A 13,830-nucleotide genomic window follows, 5' to 3' on the forward strand; every position below is an offset into this window, starting at 1 on the left:
TTTTACAAGATGCATGTTACCAATAATGAGTATATATCAGGAATAAATACAAATAACAACATGTAATTGGTGAAGGCAACTAGTCAGAGCTCATCTCTGCTTCCCATCAATATTTCGGGTGCTTTCATACCCAATCAACTAATTATCTACTATCATGCCTCAGATAATGTGAATGAGATAAGACATAATGAAAATTACACATGGCTTGCATGTTACAGTTATCATTGTAAAATGTGTGCAAAACTGATGCTTTGGTTAATAAAGTCATTCAAAATGATAATTAAATGGCAGACTGTATACACAGAAACACCTTCATTTTAAGCGTGTAGATTCAGAAGACCAGAATACCAGCTTCATTACCTGGTAACTCTCTCATCATAGGAGATCTGTTCTAAAGAAAGTGCTTAAGTAAAGGACCCATTCTTGGCCTTGTTGAAAATACAGTTTGGCTCTTCAGGAAGGACTATATCAGCTCCGGATTACTGGATTGTGTGAGAGGCAACCTCCTTCTCAAAATTTAAAAAAAAAATCTTAATTGTATTTTTTTCTCAATCTAACATTATGCAAGGTTGCATTTCAAAAACACACCCCCAAAAAGGGTGCGTGTGTGCAGGGAGACCACCCAGAGCCATCAGCTTGGGAAGACACAGTTTGAAGTGGACAATCCACATGCTTAGATTTGAGAGTTGACTTCATTACTGCATTTTCAATAATACCAGCATTCAGAATGGTCTCAAAAGTCACCAGGATAATAGGACTATTATCTCTCTCGGCAATAGCTAATAGAAATCTCTTAAGCACATCCAGTCCCTGGTTTTCTAAAACATGGCAGCAAATTATCTGCCAAGAACGTGCAGTGAGTGTGCAGCGATTCTTTCTCTATTCAGGGAGGGAAGATGATGGGAGGATTGGAGTCAACCACTCAGGAGAAAACTCACAGTTGCAGGTGGTCTGGGGGGAAAAACCAAAACCAGACAAAAGGCGCCTCACAAAGGAAACCTTCACAGTGACAGTTGGTGTGATTTCAGAACACCTTCCATGTCACGGATGCAAAAATAAAGTCTCCACGATTTCCAAATACACACTGTAATTTCAGCAAGCTGCTTAAAAGGGCCATTAGATTTAACATATAACTTCTGATGGGGGGACAATTAGAGGAAAAGCAAGTAGGAGTGGCAAGGTCAACAAACATGGAGCATCTCCACTCCAGGAGGCTAAGGAAGCAGAGGCTACATCTGCATGGACCTTGGTTGGTATTCTGGGGGAAAAATTCTATGGCCCAGCTAGTTTGGGAAACACTTCATATTCTATACCCCTCCTGTAGAAACACAGTGAACATTAGCATATTAAAGGCTCAAAGGATTTCTACAATGAAAAGACTTGTTAGTTTTTTGGTTTTTTTTTTAACCCACTGGCTCCCCAAAATATTGGATCATAAAAGCCTTTTTTTTTTCCTGAAAAACAATTACTATTCCGTGGTGATGGTTGATGGTAAATGATAGAGGGAGAGTGAAGCTAGATATCTCATATCTAAAATAATTCTGCCTTAACATGCTCACATCACGGACAGAAAAGTGAGGTTATTTTCTTTCCTGCTGAATAGATTTGCCTCAAATGTCCATCGTTTGTGTGACATAAGTTTAAGACCATATAGCCAAAGCTTCCATGATTCTCTGGCCAACCTTCCCAGTGCTCACAACTGAGTGCAGAAACGGACCTTTTCGTTTTACAGTTAAGAAGCTCATGTGATCTCATAAATTATCTGAGACAAACTATATTTGAAAAAAGCAGTCTGAAGGGGTGTCTGGGTAGCTCAGGTGGCTAAGCATTTGACTCTAATTTCGGCTCAAATCTTGATCTCAGGGTCTTGAGATCGAGCCCTGTGTCTGCTTGAGATACTCTTTCTCCCACTGCCCCTCCTCTCTCTCTCTCTAATAAATAAATGACTCCTTAAAAAAAAATAAACAAAAACAAAGTCTGAAACCAGTGTCCCACAAATAAAAGACCCAGGATTAACCCTGTATAACCAGTTCTGAAAAAACCTTTGGCAAAACTGCTCAAGCTAAATTCCATACGGAAGTTCAAAACTGTGTTCAGCCAAGTTGTTGGATGAGGGTTTTAAAATACTTGCATCTATTTCTGGGGCTCTTTGCTTTAAAAAAATTTTTTTTTAAAGATTTTATTCATTTTAAAGGGAGAGCAAGCATGAGTGGGGTGGTGGGTGGAGGGACAAGCATACTCCCTGCTGAGCAGGGTGCCTGATGCGGAGCTAGATCCCAGGACCCTGGGATTATGACCTGAGCCAAAGGCAGAAACTTCACCAACTGAGCCACCCAGGCTCCCCTGGGGCTGTTTATTTTCATGCAAAGTAAGACGAGTTTCCCAAAGAAAGCATCTTAGGAGAAGAGAAAATCCATATAGTGCATATCTCTATATTGCTGTAAGTGTTCCTGCATGGTTTGACCCTCTTGCCAACAAAGACTGAACATATTAAGGAGCCAAACCATCCAGCACCTAGACGAACATATCCTAGGGTACATGGGGAGGTGTGTCTCTGTAACCTGGATGTGCTCACAGACATCTTATGACACCCTGCTCTGTTCAAAATGATGATCTGAGGGAAACTTTCCACATGGGCTGCCAGGGTGCTTTAGAGAATTCACATTCCAAGAGATGCTATGCCCCATCTCCAAGTCCTATCTGTCCACTTAGCAGTGATTGTGAGTATTCTGTCCATCAAGGATTGCATTCCACCCCAAATGTTAGTCATGAAAACTGCCCTAATTTTCTCACTAATTTATTGTTTGGTGTTCAGCTCATGGAATGTGTCCATGGGCCAGGCAAAGTGAAGGGGGAAGAAGGGACTCCAGGATTAGGTTCCCATGAGAACAAGAACAAGGTCACGTCTGATTGGCTGCTGCTGAAATACGGCATTTTGCTAGTTATGAATGAGCATTATGGAACTGCCTCTCAAGTAGCCTGTGACATCTTCATCTCTACTTGAGTTAGCAAAAGATACTAGACTATAAATCATTAATATTAATGGTGAGCATACTCTATAAACCATGGACCCCAATTTTCAAAAAGAAATATTTTTACTTTTTGATGCTATACAAGTAAGCACCACTTTGCACAATAGATTTGTTTCTGGATAGTGTATGTAAATTGATGTTCTGAAAATCAAACCATATTGTAAATGCATGAGATGAGCATACTATTTAGAGGAAACCTGCAGTGAATCATTTTCAAAGTGAAGGATTCTTTTTAAGGGTGAAAAATTACCTTTTAATCTGTTTGGAAATATATGCTAGAGTTTTGGTGACAGGTTTGCTTCAAGTGGGAAAACATCTCTATATGTCTGTCTTTCTTCTCTCCCACGTAAAATTGTGAGTTATAATCACTTGGTGATAACCATCACGCAGCCAAACGACATGGTACTCGAGCAAATTCGTGGGTGAACATTCTCTCAGTGTTGTCATTATGAGAGACTGTCATGATTTGCCTGCTTTCTGCTTTGCCTCCTTTTGAGAAGGAGGGACTGTTGAACTGCTATTTATGAGAAACAGTTCTTTGAAACCTTTTACTGGAATTCAACTAAGAGTTTTACGCCACAGCTTCAAATGTGGGAGATTATGTAATGGCTTTAAACTGGAAATGGCTTGACACACTCCAATGTGTATAATGAACTCTCTCATTATATCTCATCAAACTTTTTTCTTTTACGTGGAATTAAAAGACAACAAACCTTAATTGTGGTATGATTTTAAAAGTCAACTTACTTCACAGATCAGAGCTAAACGTTTAGCAAGAGCAATAGCAGGATGTATGCTTGGGAAAACCTACTAGTCTATCATTTGGGGACAGAGCTTCTAAGAGTTTAAAACAAGATTCTATGCCAAGAATGGTCTTTGAGAGGGTTCCCCTTCCACAGAGGAAGTCGTCTGACCAGCAGAATTTATGCTGTCCAGAGAAAGATCACTTTCCAGAACATGGAAATTCATTTCCTTGTACTGATATGTTTATTTTACTCACAGAATTCAATATGTTATGCTAATAAAGGTGCCAGTAGCAAATGCAATACTAAATACTAATAGTGTGAAAGGCATTTCTTTGCTCAGAAATGCTATCTTCTAAAAAAGTGTTTTTGACCTTCGCTTAATACACCACTCAATTAAATTCCTTACAGTGTACTTTTCCTAGCAAGGGAAGAAAAAAAGATTAGTCTATTGGGTCCAAAAGAGATATTAAAAAAAAAAACCCACGCACAAATATTTTTAAACAGTGCATATCTTCTTTATGGCAATGCTCTCTTAACTCAGTGCTTAGGGGTAAGGGAAATAGCACCTCAGTGGATTATTTTTCATAGTTCACTCAGCAATGTGTTTACTAAGTCACTGTTACAACTATGGGCTTATATATTTTGATATACAGTGTGTTCTACAATAGTGCGTCTTCTGAGAATTCTTTCTTATTTTTAAAACCTATTTAAATGTTATTTTACCTTCCCTCCTAGCAAAAACAAGTTTATTTCTCAAGGGATTCATAGTCAAGCCTGATCATAATTAAAGGCAGAGTCTGCAATGTCTTTTCAGACCAAGGAAACAGAAGCAGAGATGCAACTCAGGAATGATTTGTCCAGGCAAGGGAATAGAGTGTTTATTTCACAGAATGGCAGAGGCTGGCCCATGAAATTTTATTCCTCTGTTTTCTGATTCAGATGAATCCCCTTATGCATGCAAAAGAAGACAGGAGGATTCAAAAAAGGATTCTGTTCTACCTGATTATTCAACTGCCAACATGCTTATTATAATATTTCAGAGGCGGTTATTCATATATATGTGAACCAAGTAATCCATAATTATGACTCAGTGGCAATTTTATAAAAGGTGAAATGGGATCCTGGGCATCAGGGGCAAAGAATGTCTTTGGTCAAGTTCTGGTCCTCTGTTGTTCTCTCTGTTACGTCTGAGGAGGTAGGTACTGCCATAGCCCCAAACAACCGAGTTCAGGTAGACTCTGGGACTGATCATTCCATGAGTAGGTAAGAAGGCCAGGGTTCGGGGGTCTCTTCCTGGACTCAGCCAGACATAGGTCCAAGACACGAACCCACCATCATTGGCTATGAGAACGTCTCTTCAATTCATGAACCTCAGTTCCTCCCAAGTAAAATGTGGATAAGAGCAGTGCCTACATCTTATTGGGGTAGGACAATTCAGTTAGCTTGGGGATAGAAACAACTCTGAGTAGTGCCTGGCACTGAAGAAGTCCCAGCTTTTATTTTTAAAAACTAGCAGAGAATTAAAAGTACAATTGTGGCTGTGATAAGATGCGGTAATGTACTCCGAGAAGAAAAATGTGCCTAGTACTCAAGGAGTATGCATTCCAGATATTTTAGCCATTCATCATTTTTATCCTCAGGGGCTGGAGGAGGTGGGTCAACAGAGGAAATGTTCAATGTAGTCTGGGTTTCTTAGCCCTGGAGAGGTCTTGCTCTAACTGGGAACCTCTGGAACAGCTCAGGAAATTGAGTGAAAGGCTCCTGTGGTGGCCAAAGATGGAACACAGTGCAAATGACAGTGGCTTGGAGCACTCAGTAATAATGACAGTACTAATTATGACCATAATTAATAACCATAATTAATGTCTACCGAGAACTTTCTATGTACCAATCGCTGCAATAAGCACTTCAGTCACTTAATCCTATGATGTAGGTGCTATTACCATCCCCATTTTACAGATGAGGAAAACTGAGTAATAGAGAGGTTGAGCGACTTGCCCAAGATCACATGACTAAAGATGATGGAGCTGGGATTTGGACCTGGGCAATTTGCCTCCAGGGCGTATCCACTTCGATCTCTACACTATATGGCTTTCCACTGTATTCAGACACACCCACATGTGTCTCTATATTTCTTCTTATGATACTACCTCTTCAATGTGGATTGAGGAATAGAAGAATAAAATATATCAAAATGTAAATATTCATTTAAAAGAACTGAGACCTTCTGGATCATTCTTGCTTTCTGGATATTTTACTTGCCAGTTGCTTGATAGCATTTGCTGTCTACCTCCTGTGTGGTTAGTCTTGTATCAGCTGTGAGAACATACAGGAAAATCTATAGCACCCCTTTCTCTAAGCAGCTTGTGGACTTGTGGGCCTATTTTGTTCAAGATGCTATCTGGGGGCTCCCCAGTCCTTATGAGTGGAAGGGATTATCAGCTGGGCTTTCCCGGACAGTTCCTTAGGTTTGGAAGAATATCACAGTCTACTCAGCGCTATCCCAATCTCCTCAGCACACAGACTGACCAGACCAGAAGGAAGAGGCTCTCAAGTGTCCCCACTTCCCCGCCCCTGCCCCCAAGGGCCTTTAGACCAAGCTACCCCTCGGTCTTCTGCTATTCCACATCCCTCATGCCCAGCTACCTGATACCATCTAACAGGTTTAATGTTTGATATCTGCTGTGTGGGAATGAGTATGCCCAATTCTCAGAGCGAGAGCATCACCTGTGTCTGAAATTGGTCCTTTCAGAGCGTTCGAGGGAGAAATTTTCTCTATGTTGTGTAGGAAACACATGTTGAAATCCTATTATGAACATGTCAAAAAGTAAATTTTAAAGGCCCAGTTGAATAAAAAAATCCTGTTATGGAACCACAGACAGAGCCCCCCCTCCAGCTAATTATAAAGTCAGACCCACTGTGACATGTTTGTCTTGGGGAAAATTTGAAAAGGAAGGGCAGTCAGAGAATCTCTGAAATTTCAAATGCCTCAATGCCTCATCTTCTCCACAAGCGAGATACCCTGGATTGCTTATTTCATATCCCTGTCCTGGGGCTGTTGGACATCTCCTTATAGTGCTGAGCCCTGGGTCCAACAATCTCTATTTGGCAAGTGGCTGCCATTTGGAACCCCAGGGCCATGAGGGTTTGTCCGGGATGGACCCCCAGAAGTAGATTTTCTGTGCCTCTACGTCTTTACCGTGCATCTTGGCTTCCTGCCATCCTGAATATCACAGTTCTATCTGAATAGTATAAATCAAGCTGAAGTCGATTTAAATTTCATGCGGAAAACAGCTTTGCTTCAAAGCACAACCATTTTTTATGCTAAAAAAAAACTGTCAAGATATAATCTTGAAAGACCAAAGTCTTTCTAGCAGAGGGCAAGGCAGATTATTTCTATTAAGAGGATGTCGCTGACAATGGTAAGGAATGTTTTTTCAAAGTTCATGGCAGCACTGCACTTTTAAATTTTGTAGTGACTGTCAAGATCTAATTTTCAAGGTATAGTTACCACAACAGCAAACTGGAATTTTAATCTGGTAGTAAAGGTCAAGACAGATCACAGGCTTCAGGTCCTCTTCAATCTCAATGTTAGAGAGCACCCCCAAAAAAGCATGAAGATGAAGGGCTGACCTAACCCCAAACTGCATGCTGTAAGACAGTGAAACTGTAACACATATGTGTTTCGGTGGAACGTTTTTCAAATTTGTCCACAAATGTACAAACTATCACTAAACCAGATAAATGGAACCTTGGGTGTGTGGAGGTGGGAAAATGTCATGAACGTGGTGAAATGCCTAGAAACGTGCTAGGTACGGCTGGTCTAACTAGGAAAGGAGTGGCACACACAGTGCACACACGGTGCCAGGGGGTCTATCTTTGATTCAAAGCACATCAATGCAATGGCAAATATTAGCAAAAAGAGCACCTCACTCAACCTCTGCAAGTGTGACTTGCCTGATTTCTACCACGGGGAGAGAAGGGGTGTGAATAACTGCCGGCAGTTCCATTCGTGAGCTCATCTGAGAGCAACACAATTCACTAAGGAACCCAAGTGATATCGAGGCTCCATTTTATATATGATGCAGCAAAGTCCCGGGGAAGCACCAAGTGATGTCATGAAGTCACATGGCAAGGAGTGAGGAAGCTGGGATCTGAGCTGCCCCACTTTCTGGCTCCCAGGACTGGGGAGAGACTGGATATAACAGTATGTGTAGAAACAGAAAGCCTCACGGGATTAGAAAGCATGATTATTATCAGCAGTGTTCTTTTCCTTCATACTTAATGATTAATGATTATTCAACTGAAATGTGATGCCAGTGTGGCAGGTATGGTAGAAGAGCTAAAAAAGAGGCTTTTTTTTTTTTTTAAAGATTTTATTTATTTATTTGACAGACAGAGATCACAAGTAGGGAGAGAGGCAGGCAGAGAGAGAGGAGGAAACAGGCTCCCTGCAGAGCAGAGAGCATGATGCGGGGCTCGATTCCAGGACCCTCAGATCATGACCTGAGCTGAAGGCAGAAGCTTTAATCCACTGAGCCACCCAGGTGCCCCTGAGTTTTTGTTGTTGTTGTTTTGTTTTGTTTTTGTTGTTGTTGTTGTTGTTTGACACAGAGAGAGATCACAAGTAGGCAGAGAAGCAGGCATAGAGAGTGGGGAAAGCAGGCTCCCTGCTGAACAGAGAGCCCGATGCGGGGATCCCAGGACTCTGAGACCATGACCTGAGCCGAAGGCAGAGGCTTAACCCACTGAGCCACCCAGGCGCCGTAAAAGTCTGAGTTTCAAAATCCAAGAATCCTAGAGTGAAAATCTAGGTCTTTCACTAACTAGGTTTGTGATCCCGAGCAGGTCATCCAACTGCTAAGAGGAAAACTCCTCTGCAAGGTTGGTTTACTGTTATGAAGGACTGTAGGATGAAGGGGAACAGGGCAGGCCAGGTCCCCAGCCAGGATTGGGACTAGCGGCGGCTGTGCAGATGTGGCTGTTTGGGGTGAGAACCTGGCAGGGACAAGCCTGGGAGTGGTAGAAAGGGCATACAGAAGGGGCTGGAAGTGGTGGCTGGAATGACCCAAGTTCACATACAGTCTCTGTGCTTCCTTTCTTACTGTACTACAGGATACACAAAACTGATTTTGGAGACACCTAGAATAACCTTTTCAATTTCCACGTATCCTAGAGAATTTCTAGATATTATGAGTATGAGGGACTTTGGGAAGATTTTTCTCTTGAAAATCTAGAAGTAAGTTCACATTATTACAATATTGAGATCCCAGTCTGGAATTTTAAGAAGTGGCCAACCTATGCAGAAATGGGGTTGGTCCAGAAGCTGGTCAATGGAGGTGGCAGAACTACAGGCTGGCTTCTGGGTAAATCATTACCTTCTACCACCACCAACCCCTTCCTAGATTCCCCTTTCCCTGAGCTAAGGACCAGATGGTGTATTAAGGGCTGCACTGGTGGATACTGGGTGCCAAGATCCCAGGGGGTTGCAAAGAAAAGATACTGTGTTCATTTGGATTTACAAGGTATACCATCCCTCTGTCTCTCTGGATCCCCATCTTGATTTGGAGATGTCTATCGAATAGCTTTGAGACCTTCACCTGTTCAGGCCCTCTTTATGGACATGGATGGATGAGCCACGAAGAAAGGCATTTGTCAGATTTTTCAACCGATTCTTCAGCTGGAATTGTGCAAGCATCTACAGTATTCTACCAATACTATTCCCCACTTGTCAGTAGAATGGAAGGGCTTTTAGCAGCTCTGGGAAGGTGTCAAGAGCAGACCATTTAAACACAGTGCTCCCGACAACGTAATTGTGGCAGATTAGCGGGCTGTTTGTGAAATGCTTGATAAGATGGAAAAGAAGAATGAATAGTTTAGAAGCAGGGCAGATACTCCTTTTGCAGCTACTCCAGCCTCTGCTGGGTTGGTTTGCTTGTTTCTTTTTAATTTCTGGGAATGATCTAGAGGCTTGTCTATACTGTGGCTATTGTTTCTTTGCCTGGAAGACTAGTCGGTACTCTGGTTGATGTGCTCCAGCCTTGTGGCCGTCAGGGTGATCTGGGGACAAGGCCATATGTTCTAATGGGCATGCAGAACTTGGGCTTCTAGCTCCAGCTCTCTCATCCCTAGCTAGGGGACATCAGGTGAGGATTTCCCCCAAACCCAACCTGGTTTCTTTTCACCTGGGGCTAATGGGATTGCTGTGATAACCATGTGGGCCAACACATTTTGTGAGGGTCTTTAGGACAATGAAAGACAGGGGTGCCTGGGTGGCACAGTTGGTTGAACATCTGACTCTTGATTTCAGCTCAGGTCATAATTTCAGAGTCATGAGATTGAGCCCCACATTGGGCTCCCCACTCAGGGGGGGGGAGTCTCCTTGGGGATTCTCTTTCTCTCTCTCTCTCTGTCTCCCTCTATCCTTCCACCCACTTGTGCTCATACTCTCTCTCTCTCAAATAAATAAAAAATCTTAAAAATCAAAGTGCACAGGAAAGTAGCCTTGGTTGTAGCTACATTCAATTATACAAGTGGAATTATTTTCATTCTGCATTACTTCCTTCACTCCCAGTTATTGTTCAAAACATCAAAGATAACTTGGGGTTGGTTGATCACATTGGGAATAGTTTTTAACATTATTTCACAATGAAGACATAGAAAAACATTTCGATTATCAACCAAGTTGGTAAGCATGAAAGGCCATGCTGAGCTTCTCATAAAAATAGACCTAAGTGGGATGCCTGGGTGGCTCAGTTGGTTAAGCAGCTGCCTTCGGCTCAGGTCATGATCCTAGCGTCCTGGGATAGAGTCCCACATCGGGCTCCTTGCTCGGCGGGGAGCCTGCTTTCCCTCTGCCTCTGCCTGCCATTCTGTCTGCCTGTGCTCGCTCTCTCTCCCTCTCTCTCTGACAAATAAATAAAATCTTAAAAAAAATAGACCTAAGTATCAGCTGACTTATGTTGGCTTTAATATGGCAAAATGGAGCTTTCTGGATAGAGAGAGAGAGATGCTATTCCTACCATAGGTCACAGAAATCGGCCTCCCAGGGATTTGACATGGTGGTGTAAGTCCCCTCAGAGTCACAGATCCTTCTGCCTCTCCGAAGAAAGCATTCTATAGGCATGATGACACAACTGAGCTGTTGGCCCTGAATTGAGGACAGACCCATGCTCACCTATACAGTGTCCATGTCCACACATGCAATATTAAGATCTAATACTTTCTCTGATCTAAACCAAACTGACAGCTACCATTCTGGTCTGCAGCTATGGTCAGTCCACTTTAGCCTAATGCCTGGGCAAGATCACAACTGAATGGAAATCAGTAGGGCCATCTCCAAAGCGTCCATGGAATGGCTTTAGTGTAGGTTAAGGGCATGTGCTCTGAAGTCTGTCTTGTTCTGGCTTTTGCTGTAGCTCTTTGGGCAATCACTCAATGTCTCCGAGGTTTGGTACTGCCCCTGTGGCATAAAACAAGGTGACTCCCACAGGCTTGTTATCAAGAGACAAACTGCCTGGCACATAGTGGACACTCAGTTGATATGGCTTAGTGGAGGTACTGGTGTCATCAGTGTGAGTGTAACCTTCACTGGGAGCTCCTGGAAGGAAAGATGTGTGAATTTACCACAAGGCTACAGCCCAAGCTTTACACACCAGTGGCTTCATGCATTTTTGTGGAAAGGAAAGAAAGGCTGAATGAATGAATAAAAATGGATGCAAATCAGGTGGAAAAAAAGAGATACTTGACTTTTCCCTGAGAGAAAGAGAGGGAGACGTTGGCTTCTAATTACAGATTCTCACAATCCACCAGAAACAGATGAATCTTGGGCACGTGAACAACACAGAAATCAAATCTGATCTTTCAAGATTTATGCTCACTGCGCAAGACATCCCTGTTTTGAGCTTCTGTCAGGAAAGTGGAAGCCCACTCCTCCAGCTGAAGAAGCTTCACTTTTCAGTCTTGGTGCCTGTTAAGCACCAGCAGCTTCAGCACTTCCTGACATGAACATTCCAAATGCCAATATTGCTTGTTGTCCCATTAGCCAATATACAATCCTCAAAATAAAATCCTCTCGATGTCTGATTACTCTTCTTAAGGACCTCATGCTGATTCATTTCAAACTGTGAATTACCTTTAATTCACAGCTTAAACAGGCTGCCAAATTTTGTTTTCTCTGCTCCCAGGTGGCTGTCCCTGATGTGGTGGAGAACATCCAGAAAAATATTAAGTCCTTAAGAAAAGCTGGCAAGCTCTGAGATGCAGAGCCTACAAGACAGGCTCAAAACAAGAGTTGGCAGGCATCTTGGCCTGAAAACTGGAATGGCTACAACTAGTAAGAGCCATCAAGATAACCGACCAGGTCGTCAGGGTGGTTGAGTTGGGTGTTGGTAAGCCTCACACTCCTCAATAGCAGATCCAAATTCCAAGTGCCAAATCACGGATTCTTTTTTTTTTTTTAAAGATTATTTATTTATTTGACAGACAGAAATCACAAGTAGGCAGAGAGGCAGACAGAGAGAGAGGAGGAAGCAGGCTCCCTGCCAAGGAGAGAGCCCGATGCGGGACTCAATCCCAGGACCCTGAGATGACCCAAGCCGAAGGCAGAGGCTCAACCCCCTGAGCCACCCAGGTGCCCCCAAATCATGGATTCTGATTAAGAATTCATCTGATTAAGAAAATCACAGCCCCCATCCCCCTGCCTCATGACACAGTCACTTTGCTACCAGAGTTGTAGCTAAAAAGCAGACCAAATATCTACTTATGGAAGAGTATATGAAATTGCTGGAGACGTGGGCTAGTGTTCCACAAGAGGCCCTGGTGGTCCTTCAATCTCAAATCAGATTTTTTCAATGAGGAAATTTTATATAGGATGGTCAGGGATGTTATGAACATGAGGGTTTTTTTTTTTTTTTTTGAGGGGGTTAAAAAATCCAGAATTCACCTGAGAAATAATATAATGCTTTTTATTGGTTATAGTAAAGTGGAAAACATTCTAATAGTCTTTGTAGTCTCTGTGGTAAGGAACTCTTCCTACCACATAGAGAAGAGTTTAGAAATCATGCTTTATTTAAGGCAATTTTGAGCAGGTTTGGCTATAACTAACTTCAGCCGTCCAAGTTTTCCATGTTCAACATGCTGAACGGGTCGCTATGAATCCCTGAACTCATGAACGCCCATGAGAAAGGGCACCGTGTTGCGGGGGAAAGAGGCCTGCCTTCAGGCTAGCCTGCCAAGGAGCAGTATAACTCACTTTGCCCTTCTGGGCCTTCATAGCCAAAATGTTTCCTTTTCCTCCTAACTAGCACTACCTTCAAGTATCCATTCATATAGTGTACATACCCATCCCCTGCAGGGGGATGGAGACTGGCCACAACTAGTCTGTCTCTGTGAGGCCTTCCATCAAGTCTCTGGGTTCATGGCTGGAATGTTTGAAAACTGGTAGCTAAGACTGTAAGTGAAAGAACTGGTTTTATGGCAAGAACAGCATTATGGCTACATGTGCCTCCATATTGGGCTTTTATGGAAACCATCCAGACGTTTGAGAGAGCAGGGCTTAAAACACAGGAGTGGCTTGATTAAAAGGGGGTCTGGAGGGTTTCCAACTGGACAGGGTCCAGATGCTAACAACCAAGTATAACAAAGGCACCGGATATTTGGAGCTTACATCTTCTCAACGGCGCTCACAAAATTAGCTGACGTCAAGGTCCAAGTACACAGATACACTTGAGTACATGGATGCTGTCTGAAAATGCTTCTCAGGGAGACTGAATGTATCTTATCTGTTCCTATTTAGGATGGCTTGTAAAAGACCAACAAGGTCATGAATTTTTGTAAAGCCACTGTACTGACAAAGAATTGACAAATTATAAACTAGATGAAGCAATCCAACTCGACAAAGACAATCCAAGTTTTTTGGGTTTGGTTTCAGTTTTCTCCTCCGTCAGTCCTCAATGGCTTCATTAAGAAACTAGAAAGTAACACAATGTCTGGTGTGTACATTCAATCCCTGAATCTCGTAATGGAAATAAATGGATCTTTCAGAGGCAGAA

The 13,830-nt window shown here is 42.6% G+C and overlaps 1 protein-coding gene across 11 annotated transcripts in view; it reads right to left on the bottom strand.

The window, feature by feature from the left end:
- Positions 1-13,830, bottom strand: part of AFF2 (ALF transcription elongation factor 2) — a 710,743-nt gene that overhangs the window by 122,811 nt on the left and 574,102 nt on the right. The window lies entirely within an intron of this gene.

This window comes from Lutra lutra, chromosome X (genome assembly GCF_902655055.1).
Source record: "Lutra lutra chromosome X, mLutLut1.2, whole genome shotgun sequence".
Lineage (NCBI taxonomy): Eukaryota > Metazoa > Chordata > Mammalia > Carnivora > Mustelidae > Lutra > Lutra lutra.